Source organism: Rhinopithecus roxellana, chromosome 9 (assembly GCF_007565055.1).
Source record: "Rhinopithecus roxellana isolate Shanxi Qingling chromosome 9, ASM756505v1, whole genome shotgun sequence".
Classification (NCBI taxonomy): Eukaryota; Metazoa; Chordata; class Mammalia; order Primates; family Cercopithecidae; genus Rhinopithecus; species Rhinopithecus roxellana.
In genome coordinates, this window is record NC_044557.1 from 140,536,192 (window position 1) to 140,558,557 (window position 22,366).

A 22,366-nucleotide genomic window follows, 5' to 3' on the forward strand; every position below is an offset into this window, starting at 1 on the left:
GACAAAGTAAAATGCAAATTAAATGCAGAGTTCGTGTATTTTCAAAGTAATAAAAAGTATAACAAGACAGAATATTAAGAAAAATTTTCCATTTAGTTTTACTGTGTCAACAAAAAACAAATTTTTCATACTTATTACTTTTCAGGGATTCTAATTCACTGGATTTTTTAAATTATGGGAAATAAATAGTATTGATTGCAGCGTAATAACATATTTTTACGGTCTGTTTATGCACAGTGTGTTTCAAAATCGTTAATTTCTTTTTTTCTTGTAGAACTTAACTATACTCCTACCTAGAGATACCATTGTGTATGTACGACAACGCTATGAACTCACAGATTCTTCCTGATTAATAGTTTTTTATTTTGTTCCAGAAATAACAACAAAAGTAACATGGAAAAAAAATGAAGAGGAATGTTTTCCTCCTCCAATCCGGATAGCTCATTCTTTCTTATCCCCCTCTGAAAATTTTATTCTTCTCTATTTTTCCCAAAAATTCAGCTCACATTCAGCTCATCTTCCCTGAATTCCCTGTTTTCTTTCACCATTTTTCTTGATTTTAGGGAGCCGTTCTTCTACATGCATATATCATGTAATTGGACTTTCATTTAGCATTTTCCTTTCTTCTTTGTAATACGATTCCTATATCCTTTTATTCTTGGATTGCAAAGTCCAGAATGTCAGGCTGAACTCATTTCCCTATCCTTCCATATTTACTACACTGTGTTCCACAGAGTTCATGCAATACAGATCTGCTGCATTCTTATTGCTATTTTACTATTTCCATCAGCATTGATGTGGAAAACACAAATTGTGCAAATGATTTTTTTTTTATTATTATTATACTTTAAGTTCTAGGGTACATGTGCATAACGTGCAGGTTTGTTACATATGTATACTTGTGCCATGTTGGTGTGCTGCACCCATCAACTCGTCAGCACCCATCAATTCATCATTTATATCATGTATAACTCCCAATGCAATCCCTCCCCCCTCCCCCCTCCCCCTCCCCATGATAGGCCCCAGTGTGTGATGTTCCCCTTCACAAGTCCAAGTCATCTCATTGTTCAGTTCCCACCTATGAGGGAGAACATGCGGTGTTTGGTTTTCTCTTCTTGTGATAGTTTGCTAAGAATGATGGTTTCCAGCTGCATCCATGTCCCTACAAAGGACGCAAACTCATCCTTTTTTATGGCTGCATAGTATTCCATGGTGTATATGTGCCACGTTCTCTTAATCCAGTTTGTCACAGATGGACATTTGGGTTGATTCCAAGTCTTTGCTATTGTGAATAGTGCTGCAATAAACATACGTGTGCATGTGTCTTTGTAGTAGAATAATTTATAATCCTTTGGGTATATACCCAGTAGTGGGATGGCTGGGTCATATGGTACATCTAGTTGTAGATCCTTGAGGAATTGCCATACTGTTTTCCATAATGGTTGAACTAGTTTACAATCCCACCAACAGTGTAAAAGTGTTCCTATTTCTCCACATCCTCTCCAACACCTGTTGTTTCCTGACTTTTTAATGATTGCCGTTCTAACTGGTGTGAGATGGTATCTCATTGTGGTTTTGATTTGCATTTCTCTGATGGCGAGTGATGATGAGCATTTTTCATGTGTCTGTTGGCTGTATGAATGTCTTCTTTTGAGAAATGTCTGTTCATATCCTTTGCCCACTTTTTGATGGGGTTGACTTCCATTCACAATTGCTTCAAAGAGAATAAAATACCTAGGAATCCAACTTACAAGGGATGTCAAGGACCTCTTCAAGGAGAACTACAAACCACTGCTCAGTGAAATCAAAGAGGACACAAACAAATGGAAGAACATACCATGCTCATGGATAGGAAGAATCAATATTGTGAAAATGGCCATACTGCCCAAGGTTATTTATAGATTCAATGCCATCCCCATCAAGCTACCAATGAGTTTCTTCACAGAACTGGAAAAAACGGCTTTAAAGTTCATATGGAACCAAAAAAGAGCCCGCATTGCCAAGACAATCCTAAGTCAAAAGGACAAAGCTGGAGGCGTCATGCTACCTGACTTCAAACTATACTACAAGGCTACAGTAACCAAAACAGCATGGTACTGGTACCAAAACAGAGCTATAGACCAATGGAACAGAACAGAGTCCTCAGAAATAATACCGCACATCTACAGCCATCTGATCTTTGACAAACCTGAGAGAAACAAGAAATGGGGAAAGGATTCCCTATTTAATAAATGGTGCTGGGAAAATTGGCTAGCCATAAGTAGAAAGCTGAAACTGGATCCTTTCCTTACTCTTTATATGAAGATTAATTCAAGGTGGATTAGAGACTTAAATGTTAGACCTAATACCATAAAAACCCTAGAAGAAAATCTAGGTAGTACTACTCAGGACATAGGCATGGGCAAGGACTTCATGTCTAAAACACCAAAAGCAATGGCAGCAAAAGCAAAAATTGACAAATGGGATCTCATTAAACTAAAGAGCTTCTGCACAGCAAAAGAAACTACCACCAGAGTGAACAGGCAACCTACAGAATGGGAGAAAATTTTTGCAATCTACTCATCTGACAAAGGGCTAATATCCAGAATCTACAAAGAACTCAAACAAATATACAAGAAAAAAACAAGCAAATGATTTTAAGTAATATGAAGTTTACCTTTTTCTTGGTGACAAAGATACAAGAAAGAGTAGACTATATCAGTGCAATGTTCATTTAAAATAAAAACAGTATTATGGTGTTAATTACAGGTTACTTGAATTGACCAGCATACCAAACTCTATATATGCTATGACTAAATCTATAAAATACACATATGCATTTTAAATGTTTGTAATATAAAATTGAAGATACGAGGCACAATATTAGCTGTTGACTTTTTCTTCACTGTTAAAATGCATGTATATTTTACAGTGTATTTACAATTCATTAAATCAGTGTGCAGCAGGTTCAAAGGATCCAGGGAAGCCAGTCTCCATAGAGCATTATCTCTGGACTTAACAATTTGGAAATCCAAGATTCACTTGCAAAAATTATAAAAACTACAATATTTTTCCCGGACATTTCTGGGACCTCACAGGTTGCAGTGCCAGGACATTTTTTTTTTTTTTTTTCGGATTGCAAAAACCTCTCTAACCCAGCCAAATCCTTGCAAAACCCAGTCACCATATGATGAACGGAAAACAATTGTGACATATCCCCTATCAATGAGATCCTAACTGACTTTTCCTGTTAGGGTAGATTCTCTAAATACAAATTATCTTGCTTTTGTGATATGTGACTAAGGCTTTGTATGAACATCTTGTTATTACACAATTGTTTCAAATATAATAATCTCAAATTCAAAATCAGATCTCTTGCAGTAAAACAAGCCCCTTCTACCAACTAATAAACCAAGATAACAACAAAATACAAATCTCAAAAATCATATGTCTTTTATGGGCATACAGGCATATAGTTATATATTAGAAATATTTGAAAGAAAAACAAAGAAGAGACTAGAAAAACTACATTTGGGCTGTTGAACACAACTAAAATGAGTAAGAACTTTATAAAAGTTCCACCAAGTACAACAAATGAGATTAACACCATATGCAGATATCAAAATTAACTAAAGTTGGAAGCTGTAAGTATTAATCAATAGTATAGATTTCTTTATTTAGAAAAGAAGTACAGCATAGTGGATCAAAACCACTTAGTGATAATAATAATAAAAACCTTTGGCTGCTTCTATAGTAAAAAAGTAAAGCTGCTGTGTTTCAGCATACAGTTATCTCCAACTGGCGTGGTGTTTTATTTTTCCACAGTTGTTATCACAAAACACTGATGTACCAAGATGTTTTCACAGCAGTGGTAGATACACTGCTATTTATTTCACCACTAGGGTAAAGGTCAAATAACTTAGTGAAATTGATTTAGGTCTCTGTCTGGGTCAAGTAACCTCCATGATTGGTTAATTTACACGTAAAAGGGGAACCATAAAACATAAATCTCATGTGGCTACAGTGTCAATAAAGTTGTCACATAGCTGAGTGGCTGACACTCTTTTTAAATATAGTGTAGAGACTGTTTCAAACCATCTATCCACCTCCAAGAAAATGTTTCAGTGACTTTCCTCACCTACCAAATGGGAATTGGAAAGCTTATCATATATATATGCGGAGAGGAATAATGAGCCATCAGAATCTGTAAGAATACTTCATGTTTGTTGTTGTTGTATATAGGTAATTGGGAAATAATATGGACCTTTGTGGCCGGGCAAGGTGGCTCACACCTGTAATCCCAGCATTTTGGGAGGCTTAGGCGGGCAGATCACGAGGTCAGGATATCGAGACCATCCTGGCCAACACAGTGAAAACCCGTCTCTGCTAAAACTACAATAAATTAGCCGGGAGAGGTTGCGGGCGCCTGTAGTCCCAGCTACTCGGGAGGCTGAGGCAGGACAATGGCGTGAACCCGGGAGGCGGAGCTTGCAGTGACCCGAGATCGCACCACTGCACTCCAGCCTGGGCGACAGAGCAAGACTTCGACTCAAAAACAAATAAATAAATAATAATAATAATATGGACCTTTTCGAAAGCATGTTAATCTCGGTAACAAGTTCACAAGGTTGGTTTTATGCAAAGTTAACCTGAGACCTTTCCATTCAAGACAGAATATTCTATTCACAACAGAATATTTGGTTATACAGGGGCTCTGAACTCAAGTTCTAACTCTGAGGATGACCTCTGTTTTCTCGAAAAGTTTTACATGCCTGCCTGATGGCAAACACTGTAACTTTCTCATTTTCCCATCCAGGATCTCACTGTTAATCGCTCTCTTTCTCTGCCATGGCAGCTTTTTGATCAATTAAAGCATTAAGTATTCAGAAATTATTTCAAACCACAAGTATTAATTGATTGTCACTTGCCAGCAACAGTGGCAAACAAAGTCAACTCATGAAGCTTACAGTCAAATGTGGAGACAGTTTTAAACAAAAATCACCAAAAAGTGATTAGTGCAATAAAATAGCAGTAAAGTGTGTCACATGTTAAGAGCTCTACACTGCTGCCCTCAACTTTGGAGCATTCCCTTGGCACTCAAATAGCTTTATTTGACTATCCAACATGAGCACAGTTTAGATATCACTGTTCCCAATGTTCATGTAGAAATGTGAGGACCAGCTTTTGGTTGTCTTAATGATTAGGATATAATTATTCTGTCACTTGGTGGGAAAATCCAGTAACAAAATTGTACTGTAATGTACAGAATTCACAAAGATGTGAAACAAAGGAAATTTTTCTCCTGGCTAGTGGAAATATGGATTAGTTGATCCACTTTGGAAAATTACTTGCCATTATTTACTAATCTGAAAATGTTGCTGGTGGGCCAGTTCAGGTTCTTGACTTCATTCACCACACAAAGAATTTGAAAGTAAGCCCAAAGTAAGAGTAGGCAAAGAAGTTCATTGCAAAGCAAAAGTACACTTTGAGAGGCAGAGAGGGCTGCTCAAAGGGAGAGATAACAGCTAGTATCCTAAGAGGAATTCCTTTCATGGGAGTTGTACACAAGCATTCATAAAATACTGGTGAGCTCAAGTACGCAAAGGCAGACCTGCAGTTGGTGCATGTGCTCAACATCTACATGCTCTCGGATGCACTGCACATATTATCAGCAGATAAAAATCTCCACATAGGAGTGTGTTTTTTGCCATTAAAATGAGACAAAGGTCACTATAAGCTAAACCTTGAGCCTAACTGCACATGTGGGACCCCGGAGAAACCCCTACGCCCCAAGGCAGGAATTTGTGGCTAATAGTTTCCTGGGCTTTTAGTGCTGATTGGCTGGAGATTGTAGGAGCTACATCAGGAATGAGGGACTTTTGTTATCTTTCCCAGGACATACCAGGTATCAGGAACTTGTAACCATTTGGTAATCTGCTCGTATAATGTAGGACTGCTTATCTTGCAAAAGAGTTACGTGCTGATGTAGGAAGGTGAAAGAGATGCAAAGCTTCCTGCGAAAGGGGTCCGTGGGGCATTACACAAGGGGGCAAGTCAGCTTGGCTCTGTAATCTTACTTATCCTGCCCCCAAAATACACGTAGCCAGTGGACCATCATTTTTCCTCCTAGGTTCATGCCTAACTGAAATGCATTAACTTGTAAGCTCCATATACACAGGGTGAAACTCCAAGAAACCCAGTGGAAAATAGCATCTGGGAGGCTGTGCATGGATTGTAGCAGTCACATGATCTGAAAAGAAAGAGATTAGTCCAAGTCTTGTAAAGATGAAGGTATCTTTATGAATACGATGAGCTTTTATGTGAGTCTCAAGAAGGACCATGCGTCGTCACCTATGATTACGACCCATGACTTAAAAGTAAGAGGAACTTTATAGGAATAACTCTAATAAAGTCTAAAATCAAACTTTGACAGAGGCAAGGTGACAACACTGCTACTAGGATTGCATTGGGAGTTATACCTGATATAAATGACGAATTGATGGGTGCTGACGAGGTGATGGGTGCAGCACACCAACATGGCACAAGTATACATATGTAACAAACCTGCACGTTATGCACATGTACCCTAGAACTTAAAGTATAACAAAAAAAAAAAAAATTCACATTCTCAAGTAAAAATCTAATGCCATGCAGAGATGCTACAGTTTCTTATTCTCAATGTCTGAAATCCAATAAAAATGTATGAGGCATGCTAGAATCCAAAATAAGTAAAAACCAAGAGGAAAAAGCACATATTTTTGAAAGACCCACAGGTTTTCATATATTGGAATTAATAGATAGAAAAATTTTAAAATAAATATGTTTAATATATTCAAGATAGAGAAGAAAGGGTATGTAATGGACTGAATGTTTCTGTCACTCTCAAAATTTATAGGTTGAAATCCAAACCACTAAGGTGATGATAGTAGGAGACAGGGCCTTTGGGAGGTGATTAAGGACATGAGAGTGAACCCCACAGGAATGGGATTAGTACCCTAATAAAAGAGACTCCAGAGAGTGTATAGGCCTCTTCCATCACGTGAGGACACAGAAATCTGCTTTGATCTTGGCTTCCCAGCTCCTAGAACTGTGAGAAATAAATTTTATTCTTTATAAGTTACCCAGTTTATGGTAATTTTTTTAGAGTAGCCTGAACAGACTTAGAGGACAACATAATGAAGAGATCAAGAATGTCAATGTAAAATTGGAATCTACATAAAAGCAATCAAATAAGTATTATATAAGCAGAAAATAAAATATCTGCAATAAATACTCAATGGACGGGTTAAAAACAGTCTGGAAACTGTAGAAGATAAGAGTAGTAAACTAAGAAAGTTCAGTAGCAAGTAATCCAGTTGAGGTACAGAGATAAAGAATAATAAAACAAGCAAAAAATAACAGAATGAGAGAAAAGTATGGAATGCTGTCAAAAGTTTTATCAAAAATGTAATTGGATCTCAGAAAGAAAAAAGTAAATAGGGAAGAGCAATATTTTTTAAAATAATGGCTCAGAATTTTCCATATCTGATTTTAAAAATACATCAATTTATAGACTCTAGAAGGTCAGCATATGTCTAGAAAGAAAATTTTCAAAAAACAAAATATAAACTACACCTATACATATAATCCTCAATCAGTTGAATTAAAGACACAAAAACAATCTTAAAAGTAGCCAGGGAAAATAGAAATGTTTTCTTTAAAGGAACAACAGTAAAACTTATAGCTCATTTTTCGTCTGAAAAAGTCAAAAAAACCGAAAATAGTATTTTAAAGTGATAGAGAAAAAATAATCTTCTATATTTGAATCAACTACCCAAAGAAAATGTCTTTCAAAACAAGAAAAGTTGTGTTCATGTATTGCTAACAGATCCACTACAATAATAATAATAACAATAATAATAAAGGATTTGCTTCAGACTGAATATAAATGATCCCAGATAGAAGTGTGAACATGCAGGAAGGAAGAAAGAGCACTAAAAAGAATTTTGTTAAATGAGTAAACATAAATAATTTTGAACAAGATAAAACAAACACAATAATAACGTCTCATGGGCTTTACAACATGCAGATGAAAAAGAAATGATGAGGACAATGATAGTGCAAAGGGTGAAAAGGAATAAACAATTGACTTAAACTGTTGTAAAATATTTACCTGTTTCAGCGAGCAGTAAATGTACCAATTTAATTAGACCGTACTAAGACAAGGATCCACACTGAAATCTCTCGGATGACCACTCAAAATGATATAAATGTGCCTAACTTACAAGATTATGGAAAAAATTGAATAATAGAAACATATTTGATTAATCCAAAAGAAGGCAAGAAAGGAGAAATAAAGTAACAAGGAATGGAAACTACAAAAAGAAAACAACTAGCAAATTTTCAGGCTTAACCGTATTTCTATCAGTAACTTTATTAAATGTAAACAAAACAAATGTCCCAAATAAAAGATTATCAGACAGGATTTTAAAAAACGATTCCAATGTATGCTGTATACCAAGAGAGTATTCTTTTTAAATACAGCCATTGAAAAAGTTGAAAGAAAAAGGATGGAAAATGATGTTATGCTATATCTTGAAAAACACAAACAAGTGTGTATACCTATTTTGATATCACGCAAACTAGAATTTAAGGCAACACGTATCACCGGAGGTTAGGAGAGTCGTTTTTAATAACAGAAGTTTCAATGCCACACCAAGACATAATAATACTAACATTGTATACATGTGATGCCACACATGTATTGATGCCACAGCCTCAAGTTACATAAAGCAAAAGTTGACAGAACTAAAAATAGAAATAGGTAAGTTCAATGTCACAGTTCGATATTTTCATACATTGCACTCAGAATGTGATATGAACAAGTAAGTAAAAGATCAGTAACGGTACAAAATACTTAAACACAAAGTTGGACAAATTTCCATATGTAGAACCTTATATTCAACATTCACCCAATACACATTCTTTACAAGTACACATGTGACATTTGCCAATGTAGACCATTCACCAAATTGACTATTCACCAATACTCTGTGAATTTGACTAATCGCCAAAATATACAAAGATCATATACACTACCATAAACTAAGTTTCAACAAATTTCAAAGGACTGAAATCATGTAGAGCATGTTATGTGACTACAGCGGAATTAAACAAGAAATCATTTTCCATATTGAAAGGAAATTCTCAGATTTTCTACTAGAAAGATAACTAGATCTTTAACAAAGGATTTATATTTTGATAGTAGCCACACACTACTAAATAATTAATTTGTTAAAGGGAAAATCAGCCCTGGTAGTTGTTATAATTTATATGGCTTCTAAAGAGTCTCTATTGTTCTGCTTTCTTAATATTAGTACTGTGAGAAATTTTAGCTTTTAATAATCCAATAGAGTTTAAATTATCAATATGGCTTTAATGGGCATTTAGTGATTAAGCAAAAATGAATATATTTATGCACTGAAAACTGTAAGTTTCCCTCTAATCTCTGTTTTTCAGATGCATGCTACACATTTTGATATCTTGTGTTTTCATTCAGTTCAAAAATATATATAATTTATGATTTTTTATAATTTTCCCTTTAATATTAATTTTGCTCTACTTTCAACATATTGTGTTAAGAAAGTGACAATATGTTTGCAAAATGAAGTAAAAATGTTTTCACGTTTCTAATATTCAGTAAATATGTATACAATATTTTATAACAGATGAATATTCATTCTGAGAATTATTTTTTAATTCAGATTTTAGTAGTCTTTTTGTGCACAAATTTAAATGTGTCATACAATCGGTTCATGGCAGTCTCACCATTTATATAAGTATGTCTCTCATTTTCATTCGTTGATCAACAATAAATAAACCTCGTTTATCACCCATCACTCAGCATGAAAAACTTAACAAGAATTTATATCCACTTCTTTGCCCATCCCTCAAACTAGCCATCCTCCCAACCTAGTCACTGTGCTGCAGTCTGTGTTTGTGATTCGGTTTTATATTGCAATTTTTAAAGGCATTTCACTTTGCTTCTAAAAAATTTACTGCTCAGTTTTAGGGTTTTTTTCTCCTTACAAAAAAAAAGTTTCGCATTTTAAGTAACTCTCTGGTACTTACTTTCCTCAATCAGTAAAATGAAAATAGTCCCTTGTATTCTTTAATGTAGCTGTATTCATTCATTTTGACTGCCATATAGCATTCAATTGTGTGAGCATACTAGACTGTATTTACTCAGTTGCTTACCAATTGCATTGGAGTGATTTACTTTTTATATTTAAAGAAAACAAACTTGGAAAGCCATCTGCCTCTACATTAGTTTTGATAATATATCTCAGATAATTTTTAAGGTGATTTACACTCATGCACCTACTCTGACTCATATTTATTATTAAGTCAATCAAAATATGCATTAGTTTCATCCAAATTTGCACAATACTCTTACAGAACATTGGTTCACATACATTATTTTTTGAAAATTTGAAAATAGGCTGGGTACAGTGGGTCACGCCTGTAATCCCAGCACTTTGGGAGGCTGAGATGGGTGGATTGCTTGAGGTCAGGAGTTCGAGAGCAACCTGGCCAACATGGTGAAACCCCGTCTCAGCATGATGACACACACCTGCTGTCCCAGCTACTTGGGAGGCTGAGGCAGGAGAATCGCTTGAGCCAAGATGGCACCACTGCACTCCAGCCTGGGCAACAGAGCAAGACTCCATCTCAGAATAAAAAAAAATTTAAAAAGGAAATTAAAAAATATTGTCAAGCACAAAAAAGAAAACAACTATCATCATCCCATCTGGAGTTTCATCCTCCAAATTCATTAAGAAATATGTTGTTTGTAGTCTCAGCTACTCGGGAGGCTGAGGCAGGAGAATGGCGTAAACCCAGGAGGCGGAGCTTGCAGTGAGCCGAGATTGCGCCACTGCACTCCAGCCTGGGCGACAGAGCCAGACTCCGTCTCAAAAAAAAAAAAAAAAAAAAAAGAAATATGTTGTTTCATATCCTTCCCTGCCTTTCTCTATGCATACATGGTTTTTTGTTGAAAAACTAAGTAATAGAAAAAAAGTATAGTTCTTAAAATAATATTTACTCCTTTAAAGGAGTAAATAAACAGGAGTAAAAACTCCTGCTTTAATTTTTCTTTGCTAATATCAGTGTAGTTTGTAATATTCGTGGCATTGCAGGATTTAGCTGTATGGAAATATCATAGCAGGGGAAGTGTTATCAGATTTAGCTAGTTCTTCAGTTACTAAAGCAGCTGAGCATCTTTTTGTTATTTGTATTTATTTTGTGAATGGCTTTGCCATACACATTACTCGTTTCCTTTTGTTATTTATTACTTTTAAAATATTTAATGACTTTATATTTGAAGGATATTATTATAGCTTGATATGTGTTGAAAATATTTACAGACTTGCCATTTGTTTATTTTCTGTAACTATTTTTGTGATAGTTAAATATCTAGCTTTGTGTAGCAAAACACAAATAATTTTAGTTATAATTTTGGATTTTGGTGTCGGATTTACAATAATTACCAATATGCTTGCTTATAGTAATTACGTGTGCAGGCTAAGAGAGGGATATGTCTTGTTTAAGTTTGGATTCCCTCAGGAGCTCAACCTCCATTCCAAGTGTGACTTTCCCCTTCTCTGAAGTCTGCTGTCTGGTGTGTCAAAAAGTCATTGCCAGATCCACAGGTACAACTGCAGCTCCTTTCCTGGGGCCTCAGTGCTGTTACTCTTAAATTCCACTCTAAGATGACAAAAAGATGCCAACTGTGGGTCCTCAATTTTGCCACAATCCGCCCTAATCTCTAGCTCACATCTCTAGCTCCAGATTTTGAAGAATTAAAGACTTCCTGACATACCCTTTAATATTGTTCTCCCTGAATCTAGCACTTCAGCCATTGGCACTAAATTCATCCTCGAAGTACATTGTATCTAACAGGAACTCTTTTTCAATGCTTTCCTCTGGATACCATTTAATCTGATATATATATGACACACAAATATCTGACACTTAAATTCCTACATTTATTTCTATAGCTATATTTCTATTGAAATGATATATTTCTATTGATACATGTCATGTAAAACATATTTGCCCTGCCTCCTTTTTCTCTTATTACATGCAAATGTGAAAATGGAAACTTTCAAATCTCATACTGAAATGCTAAGAGAGATTAGAAATTGGAAAAGTATTTTGGATCAAGGGAAAAGTTCTACAAGGATATAAAAATGAGCTCATTTATTCTCAGAATAAGAATTTTTTAAAAACACTATAGTGAAATGAAAGGAGAGGAGAAAACATAGAAGGGTGAAATCATTGTTTTACAAAGATCATGATGTATTATTGTCAATTTGTATAAATTGATGGAAAGGATTAAAAAAACAGCCACACATATATAGTAATTGTTTTGATTCCATAAGTAATTTATGTAGATATGCTATAGTTAAGGGATATAGATTTATATAAGAAGGCCAAAAATATAGTTTTTTAAATTGAATCTGAGCTAAGGGAAAAAAATTAAATTTCCACATGCCTATTCTCTCTATCATTTTTCCACAATACAATACCTTTTCAACAAATTTCTGCCCCATTGATCTAAAAGTAATGTGTGAGATATTTTTCCATATTGAAAAGAAAATCTCAATCTGTTTCAGTTTTCATGGCTCCTGAATCTATAAAGATATCTTTGAGAGTCATGTAATGGTGGGACTGAAATGGTTCACAGAGGTGACAATTTGCCTGATTTCACATGGAAAGTAGGTAATCTTGCTAAGACATAAATCCAGATCCTCTGACCTGAGTCATATCTCACTGGTCAGTTGGTATTCACCTTTCTCCATATAGATTCTAATTTAATTCAGCATAATGCATTTTCTAAAGTATACATCAGAAAATTTGAATTCTATAATATTCAAATGAGAGTTTTGCAGATAGTGTTTTGCAATTAAATTTGTAACCACTTGTACAAAGTTAAATATTCTTTCCCATTGAGATATTCAGAAAGTCTAGAGGAATGAGTACTATGAAATTATTGAAGAGGAGCATGCACCATGTTATGTTTTTGATATTTTGGTATTACAGAGGACTATTTCCGCCAAAGGACCACTTAACCTAAGGTACATTTGGTTGTATTGATGCTCAGTAGAACACTCTTAGGACGTCGTCCAATAGTTCATGTGCATACTCCAATTAAAAGAGGATTCAACATCTCAAAGGAAGCTGTTTACTAAATTTTGAATTCAGATCTTTGACAAAGGACATTTGTAAGTGCTTCTGACACAGGATAAATTTTGAAAGTGAAAGAGACTACTTAGATATAACTATGAATAAACCACACACAGTTTTAGCCCTCATGGAGCAAATAGTTTAGTGAAGGATACAGACAGGAAACAATCTCCCAAGTCAGCATTTCTAGAGAAAAATGCATGAATTAGTGGCACCATGAAGGGCTTGGAATATTCAGGGGCTATGATTCCAGTATATCTCAATTTACTTCCAACATTTTAGCCTATGCTGCAGAGTATAGGTTTGGGAAATTGCTACTGGATTCTTATAATTTGAGTCAGCTGGGGATGCTACTTATAGCTATTGCTTTAGATGTTGCATTTTTCTTGGAGGATATTAATACAATCCCTCATAAGTGATATGCAGCTATTAACCTGACCCATGCATTTTTGTGCATTTTGATAAACAGAGATCATAAAAATCAGTTTCCTTTAACTGGTAGGAACAGCCATATACTGTTAACATCTGATCCTGAGGGTAGCAACGCTAAGGTTCTGTGCTATATCATAATCTGTGGGACTTTAGAAATACATCACCACACAAGGCATGATGTTGATGCAACCTACTGTTAACATCATGCAAATAGAATCTAGAGAGGAGAATAGAAACCATCCTAAATGGCCTTGATAAGTTGTATGCTTACCAAAGAGGGAAAATAGATTCTCTGAAAATAGAAGAATCTGCCTTATCAATTAAGTTTCAACTGAGCATCAATAATCATAGGATGTTTGCTTCAGTGTGGAGAAAAATTTGCTGCATGTTGTAGTCCTAACATGATTTGCTTCATCATATTTACTGACGTTTTTAAATTTTGAAAGCAACTTATACCAATTTGGACCCATATACCAAAGTGGCCAGAAAAGGATTTTAGCGGGATGTAAAGCAATAAACACTCCTAGCAGGACGTGGCTGCAGTACAAGCATCCCATATGTGTTGTTTTACCCATAGCCTAGAACCCAGTGAAGCAGAGGTTAATGGCTCAGTAGCAAAACATTTTATTCTGGTTTTCAGCATGGTTTTGATATTTTCATACTTAAAAGCACTACTTCCACCAACAGACAAAATATTGTTTCCACTGAATTGGAAACTATGATACCAGTTAGATAAATATACAGAAAAGGGTGATTTGGAGTCACCCAAATAAGTGATGCACCCATGCTAATAGGAAAAAGTGGATTGCTATTCTATAATTCGATCAAAGATTTATACTAATGGACCCTGGTACCTGTTAACTCCACCATGTCCAGAAGTTAAGATTTATTACTACTCTTGGAATATGTACAATTGTAATTGTAGATATTCTGTCTGCTTTGTAACTACTACTCTTCCTCCTTCATATATATATATATATATAGAACTCTTTTTTAAATTATGAAAAGAACTCTCTAAAAGCAAAACTGTCAAGTGCTTAGAGCACCTTATTGGGAAAATAATTACATCTAGCTACACTGTTCTGCCAGAGTTAATTGGTAACGTATATATTGTAGCATTTGATCATCTCTTCATACTGGGAGATTCAGATTTGTGTAATGTAGTTTATTTGTAGCCAGTGGCATGATTATAATGTTCCAGACAACCATAAGCCCAGAAAAGTAGAATTTGGCATGCCAAGATGAAGAAAACTACAATATTCAAATTCAATCATTCACAAAAATGGGATTACATAGTTCGATAAGTCAAACAATTGTATAGAAAAAAGATGTTCTAAATTCTATCATAATGGAGTTTGGAGGACTCAGTTCATAGGTTATTCCATAATTTAACTAGAGTAACTAATTACAATATCTCTATTTTCCATTAAGGCTTAGATATCCATCTATTGGAGCTAGGAAGGAGGAGATGTTATTAATATGATGATGAAGGGAAAGCCTGCTCTTTTCAGACAAAGGCAATTGTAGGATCACAAAATCAAGCAAAAGGAATATATATCTTCTACATACATCTCTTGATTTATCTTCTTTGGAATCAGTTTCACAGAGCAGGGGAGTTCATTAGACAAATGGAGGGCAACAAGAAGCAAAGAATTTACTGTGCAACGATTTAGCAAGCCTACATCCAGTGTGCTCACGTGCGGTGAGGCAGGCACTGGAGTTTAGCTCTCCTGGGCTGTGTTCAGTAAACTGTGAATCAGGGAGCTATTTGAAGAGCCAGTGAGCCTGCCTCCGACTCTGTCAGAGTAACGTGAGGTGGCTTCTTAGCTGATGCTGGAATCGGGCTCTCACAGAATGGAAGACACACAGATCCTCAGGGTCTGCCATCAGTGGGAGCCAGGCTGAGGCCCATTTAGCTAATATCTACTGAAAGGTTAGCAATGGATGAAGAGAAACATGATCACTAGTTACACACTTCAGGATCAGGAACACCCAGAAAGACAGAAATTTACTCGGGAGAAACATAAAAGCCATTGTGTACCTTCCACAGAAGCATGAGGCCAGGGTGCTGCTCCTTACCTCATTCCCCAAGCCAGAAGCCTGCATTCTCCTTCAATCCTTATCCACTTGAACAGAAGGAGAGAAGCAGGGGAAGGAGAGAGATCTGAGAAACTGAGCATTTTTATCCACATGAAAGATGAAGCACAATCTAAAAAAACTCTTGAGTACCAGTTCAGACTAAACTTAATCCTGTTTGACATTCAGCTAATCACTTTCCTGCTAATCAGAATGTCAGAGCACAGGAGAATGACTGTAGGGGTTTTGCAATCTATTTGTTCTGGGTATTTAACTTGTAATTTGAGCTCTTTGTGACTACTACTCTTCCTCCTTCATATATATATATTTTTTAATTATGAAAAGAACTTAATTTTTTTCTTTTCTGAATTTAATTTTTTAATTGACAAGTAATAATTGTACATATTCATAGGGTAATAGTGATGTTTCAATCATATGGTGATCAGATTAGGGTAATTAGCATACTCATAATTCCAAACATGTGTCATATCTTCGTGTTGGGAACATTCAGTATCCTCCTTCTAGCTATTTGAAACTATACAACATATTATTGAAGAAGCGTCACTGCTTGGGGTAAATACAGGAGGTTCATTGCCTCGTGCCAAGGAAATCAAGGACTCAGACACATGTGGAGTGAGGTTAAGAGCAGAGGTTTAACAGGCAAAAGAAAAAGAAAAAAGGATAGCTCTCTCTACCGTGAGAGAGAGGAGCGACTGAATGGGAATTCCAGCCCACAGAGGAGTGCACCACATTTTATAGACAGGCTCGAGGAAGCAGTGTCTGATTCATATAAGGCCACAGACTAGTTAGACCAGGCATGATGGTTACATCGCAGGAGAGGAAGATGGCCACTCCATTCCTAGTCTTCTTACTAGTCTTCTTACTTCTTTGCTTGGCCATGGCCATCTCGCCTGCTCCTTACTGTACACGGGGCTGGCAAAGAGAAGGGAAGGTGAAGCCTCCATTCTGAACGTGCCTAATTCCCAGGTAGCCTCTTTCCTATTGGCACAACTGCTGGCACTCCCCGTGCAAGCTTCTAGCATTCCTTTCTAGGTCTGCGGCTCGATTTTACAGGCTGCTCTTCGCTGGAAAAGAAAATGATTTGGGGCTGCTTTTCATTTAAAGGAAAGCCTGACTGAGGGCTTCCTTTTCCTGTCTTGCCTAAATAATTCCTTTTTAACTTCTATATCGTTATCGTTAACTATACACATCCTCCAGTGCTATAGGAGAGATTTTTTAAAGGATACAAAATTACAGCTAAATAGACGGAATAAGTTCTAGTGGTCTATATATATTTCAAATTTCTCTTTGACATTCTTTTCTCACTATTGCATATGAAATATGCTGTTGATGCTTAACTTTGCCATTTGCCAGTGATATATTTAACCAATACACCAGAACAAGATCATGGTAGAAATTAAGAACAATGAATACCACTTAGCAATCTTGGAATTGAAGCTGGAAAATATTCTTCTTAGGGGTAGGATGACAAATTTTATTTTTATAAAGAATGTTTGCATTATGTCAGGTGGGAAGTTTATTGAAAGCATACATTTAGGACTAAAGATGAAGATAGATGTAAGGGTAAACCTTCACAAATTTCTTCTCCACTATGTGTGCCCTTCCTAGGACTGTTTAACTTCTGGTTACAGTGTGTTCGCATGACCTAAGAAAGCTAGGCCTACTGGGTTCTCCCTCTTCTAGGAACTTTAATCTTAAGCAGAATAATGTAAAGACTGAAAGACAGAGCCAATTCATTGCATTGTTGTATTTTGATGGTGTTCTCATGAATGGAAATCATTGTGCTTCCTGGAGCCGAGAGGTTCCAAGTTATGTAGGACCATAGCTTATACAGTTTGAAGGATCCACTTGAAAACACAAGAATGCAAAATGACAAAAATTACTTATAAAGCCTTGGAAGAACTTGAAACTTCAGTTTCATTACTTCATAGTAAATACACCTCCCACCCTTTTCTACGATCAGTTCTTTCCTGAGAATTCCTATCAACTATCTGAACTATAAACTTTCAGAAAACGTAAATTTCTGTTTAAGTTAATCAGACTCAATTTCAATTGCCATAACCAAAAATCCTTCACTGATGAAAATAGTCACCATTTATTCTTTTAATGAAAATAGCACTATAGACCAAATTCAATAACAATTACAGCTACCTGGGCCACTTTTTCTTATTTTTTAATGCATTCCTCTGGAATATATACATTCTTTTCCAGTGTTGCTAATTTCGCTCTTGAATATTATTAAAAATGGTGGATGAATATACCCATTTATTTCATTATAAAGCTTTTGAGACTTGCATCATTGGTATAGTTACATTGATATTTCTCCCTTTATGACTCTTTTGCAAAATTTTCAATCATGTATGGTGTTTTTATTTATTTTTTAATTCCACATTTTATTCTATTATCTAAACTCTGTTCCAAGACAACACAGGTACCCCAGCTTATTTTTACAGCAAATGCCCATGTAAATATTAAGTTACTATAAACATTAATTAAATCATTGCACTGTAATAGTTTCATTATATTGCCCAGAACTTTTTTCTTTGAACTCTGCAGAGTAGAACATTTTTATAACAGAAATACATCATTTATAATATATGAATAAAGTACAAAGTAAAAATACTGAGGTTTATTATTTTGAAACTAAATTTTAGAAAAGGTTCAACATATAGCTTTAATATTCTGAACTGATTTTCTCACAAAGATCAGTTTTGTATATTTGTTTCTATTTTTATTATTACATCCCATACCTTGACAGAAATCTGCAATCAGAGCACTTTTGGAGATAATGTGCTACTGAGTTCAGAACACCTTTACAGTCTCCAAAATATAAGCTATAGGAATAACTTCAAATTTGCCTTGGAAAATAACATTTTCCTTAGATTATTTACAAGATTTGAGAAACATCAAATTTATTGTACTTCTTACTGTCACTGGGAGAAAATAACTAAAAATATCCAAAAGAACTTCACACTAAAGAAGGCTTTACTTTTATAGACTTCTATTTTGGAAGTTAATATGATGGATAGAAAGATAACAAGCTTTGGTATAATATAAATGTAAGTTTAAATTGTGGGTCTAACACTTATTGTACTTCACAGAGTATTATGATTTATATTTCTTTCACATTTTATAATCCTTAAACTCAATAAACACCCAACAATGGCTGTTGGCCTGGCAGGATGGAATTGTCATTGCCTATACATGAGCAAGCAAAAAAAGTTTCAGGGTCAAAACCAGTAGGATGGAAGTCATTGCTTCGATAGAAAACTTGGATTCACTAGTGGAATAAACACATTTTAACCCTAGGAAAAAGTGATTGTGAGGAAGAGGTGGGATCTGTGGTGGCTTGATATGTTTAGCAACAGTCTTAGAGAAGGAGAAAAGGTAGACCAGCTCTACATACTCACAAAGCCAGTTTTAGAGTTCAGCATAAAAAGTTTCAAATTATTTGATGGATTCCTTAACAAATGCTGTTCCCCTAAATCTCTGGTGTTACAGAGTATTACAAAGCCAGGGAGGACCATAATCTGTGTGAAAAAAATGCACCTGGATTACTCTGCATCAAAAGGTCGATTCAGAACAATCAGGCTCCAAATATGATGAAATTTTAGGAATATTTTACCTAATTCGTTTCACTTTATTTTTCTTTTTTATACATGAAACATAAATAAATGAACATTTATATATTAAATTATGCCTAAAAGAGATCCTTTAGTAAGTATACAATTCTAAGATAGAAAAAAGTATTGCATCATGGTACAAAATTAACAGTATTGTTTTTAGTGGTAGATAAGATAATAGTGCATCTTATAATTAATACACCTTAGCTTGGATAAAATGCACCATTGTTTTTACTTTGCTCAAATCTTTTCTAATGCTATTTAAGCTTTTGGTTTTTTATTCATAATATTAGGTTGGAACAAAAATAATTGCGGTTTTTGCCATTGAAAGTATTACTATTTAAAGTATTTAAAGTACTACTATTTAAAGTATTAATATTTATGTAAAAATTATAAGTTCTATATCCTAAAAAAGCCTGTTCTATAATATACCTTCAATGCATCATTATAAGTATTATTTACTAAAATGCCCACATTTCTCATTGAGTAAATAGGTGATACCAAAACAATGAAAAAAATCAATAACTATTCATGTGCTTTTTTCACTTATACAATCACATATGTATATTGCTTATTATTCTTAGGATATTTCCTTATATTTAAAAACATAGTGGACAAACTCTAAAATGATCATCAGTTATCCTGCCTCCTGATATGCATGTCTTATGTAATCTTCCCTTGAGTGTGGGCAGGACCTGTGACCGGATGTTAATTCCATCATTGCATTACATAAGATTGTAACTTCTGTATGGCCAGGAGACTCTGTGTGTTGTGTCATTCCCTTGCTGGGTTTGATAAAATAGGCTGAAATGTGGAGAGTCTCATGTGGTGGCAAGGGACTGACTATAGCCTCTGGCTCATGGCCAGAAAAGATCTGAGGTCCTCCATTCAACAGTTCACAAAGAACTGAATGCTGTCAACCACTTGAACCTGCAGGCAGATCCTTCCCCAGTTGAGCCTCAGATGAGACCACAACTTTGCAGTCACCTTGATTGCAGCTTATGAAATGTTGACAGGTTTCAATGCAGGACTCTGCTAATCTATACTCTGATTCCTGACCCAAGAAACTGTGATATAATAAGGGTTTGTTGTTTTAAGCCACTAAGTTTGTCATTTGTTACACAGCAATAGATAATCAAAAAAAATGCATTATTGTAATTGAAGTTAAAGTAGAACTGCTGTTGGGTACGTAAATGCCTCAAGTTCTTCGTCTATGCCAAAACAAGTGATTTCCAGTACTGAAGAAGTACTCACTGACATATCACATGTTATAGAAGACATTTAAAATAATTTCTTTAAAATTGCAGTTTATATCCAATCATTTAAATTTTAGAGCCTTTTTAAAATAAATTACAAGCTGAGCATGGTGCTCATGCCTGTAATGCCAATACTTTGGAAGGCCAAGGTGAGCTGATCACTTGAGGTCAGGAGATCAAGACCAGCCTGGCAACATAGTTAAACCCCGTCTCCATTAAAAATACAGAAATTAGGCAGATGTGGTGGCAGGCACCTGTAATCCCAGCTACTCAGGAGGCTGAGGCAGGAGAACTGCATGAACCCAGGAGGTGGAGGTTGCAGTGAGCTGAGATTGTACCACTGCACTCCAGTTTGGGTGACAGAGTAAGACTCCATCTCAAAAAAAAAAAAAAAAATTACAAGTGTTAGTCTCCTTATGTGGTTGAATATCTATCTCTACTTCAAGAAAAATGATAGCACTATCACAAACTACCTATAAGCAGTAACTTTTGGGGGGATAAACTATCATTTCAGTGTCAATTTTTTAATGTATTAAGGCATTATTTTTGTCTGTTCCTTAAAATAATAGCATTTTTCTTTGAAATAGTACTTATTTTCAAATATGCAATTGTTTAATTATAAGCTGAATCTTTTGTTATGAAGATGAATTTCAAGTTTTGTTTTATATCACATTTTGGTCTTCTTGGTCACTAATTTCACCTTTGTGCAATAAACATTAGACAATCAATATTCAAAGGCCAAGTGTGATTCTCAAAAATCATGTTCATTGCTGAAGACAAATATGTTATTATATAGAACAGCATCCACAAAAGGTGATAGCTGGCAATATAACAACACTATATATGAAAACATTGTTGAAAAATCAATTGCAAAATTCTTCTAGAAGAATTAACTGGTAAAAGTAGAAAAGACAATTATACATTATAGGATTATCTACATTTTCCTGTTTTTGCTCACTGGTCTAGCTAGCTAGGGACAGAAAGGATGAGGCAAGCATATATAGGACCCAACAAAGACTAATATATTATTCTACAGTAATCTCTAGATGGCCATTTTATTCTCATCTATTAATATTTTTCCAAGAGTACTTTAATTGAATCAGACACGTGTCATAAGGACACACCTTGGAGATGCTCAGAATTATGTGGAGACTAAGGGTTAAACGATCAAGTTATCACTTAGTGTAGATGTCAGTGAAAGTCAGTAAAATTGAGGCTTTTATTAATATTATATCATTTATACTCAATAGCTGGCAAGTCCTAAAATATTTAAATCACTTATATATCAAAGAGTTCTGAATCATCAAACTTTACACAGGTAAAGTAATTTTTAAAATTATGAGAATTTGCAACAGCAAACTCTACTGGTATAAAGCAGTGCCTGTCACCCCTTGCCCCCCATTCATCTGTGTAAATGTGAATCTATATTCCCATTGTGTGGAGAATATGAATACGAATAACCCAGGTGGTCTCTGACGCATTTCAAGTTAGAAAAGAGAACATGTTGCCTTAGTAAGGAAAGGATGAAAGAAAATGATAATAGACATTTTAAACCGACATATTAAAGCCATTCTTTAATTTTCTTCTTTAAACTGATATTTAGTGCTTCATATAGAAGAAACAAATACATAACAGAGAAAATAGAAGAATAAAAAACCACTATCACCACAAAACGTATTTTATCATCTTTTTTACATTTACTACTTTTTGAAAGCTAGATGAGGTCATAGAATGAATTAAATATTTCATTTT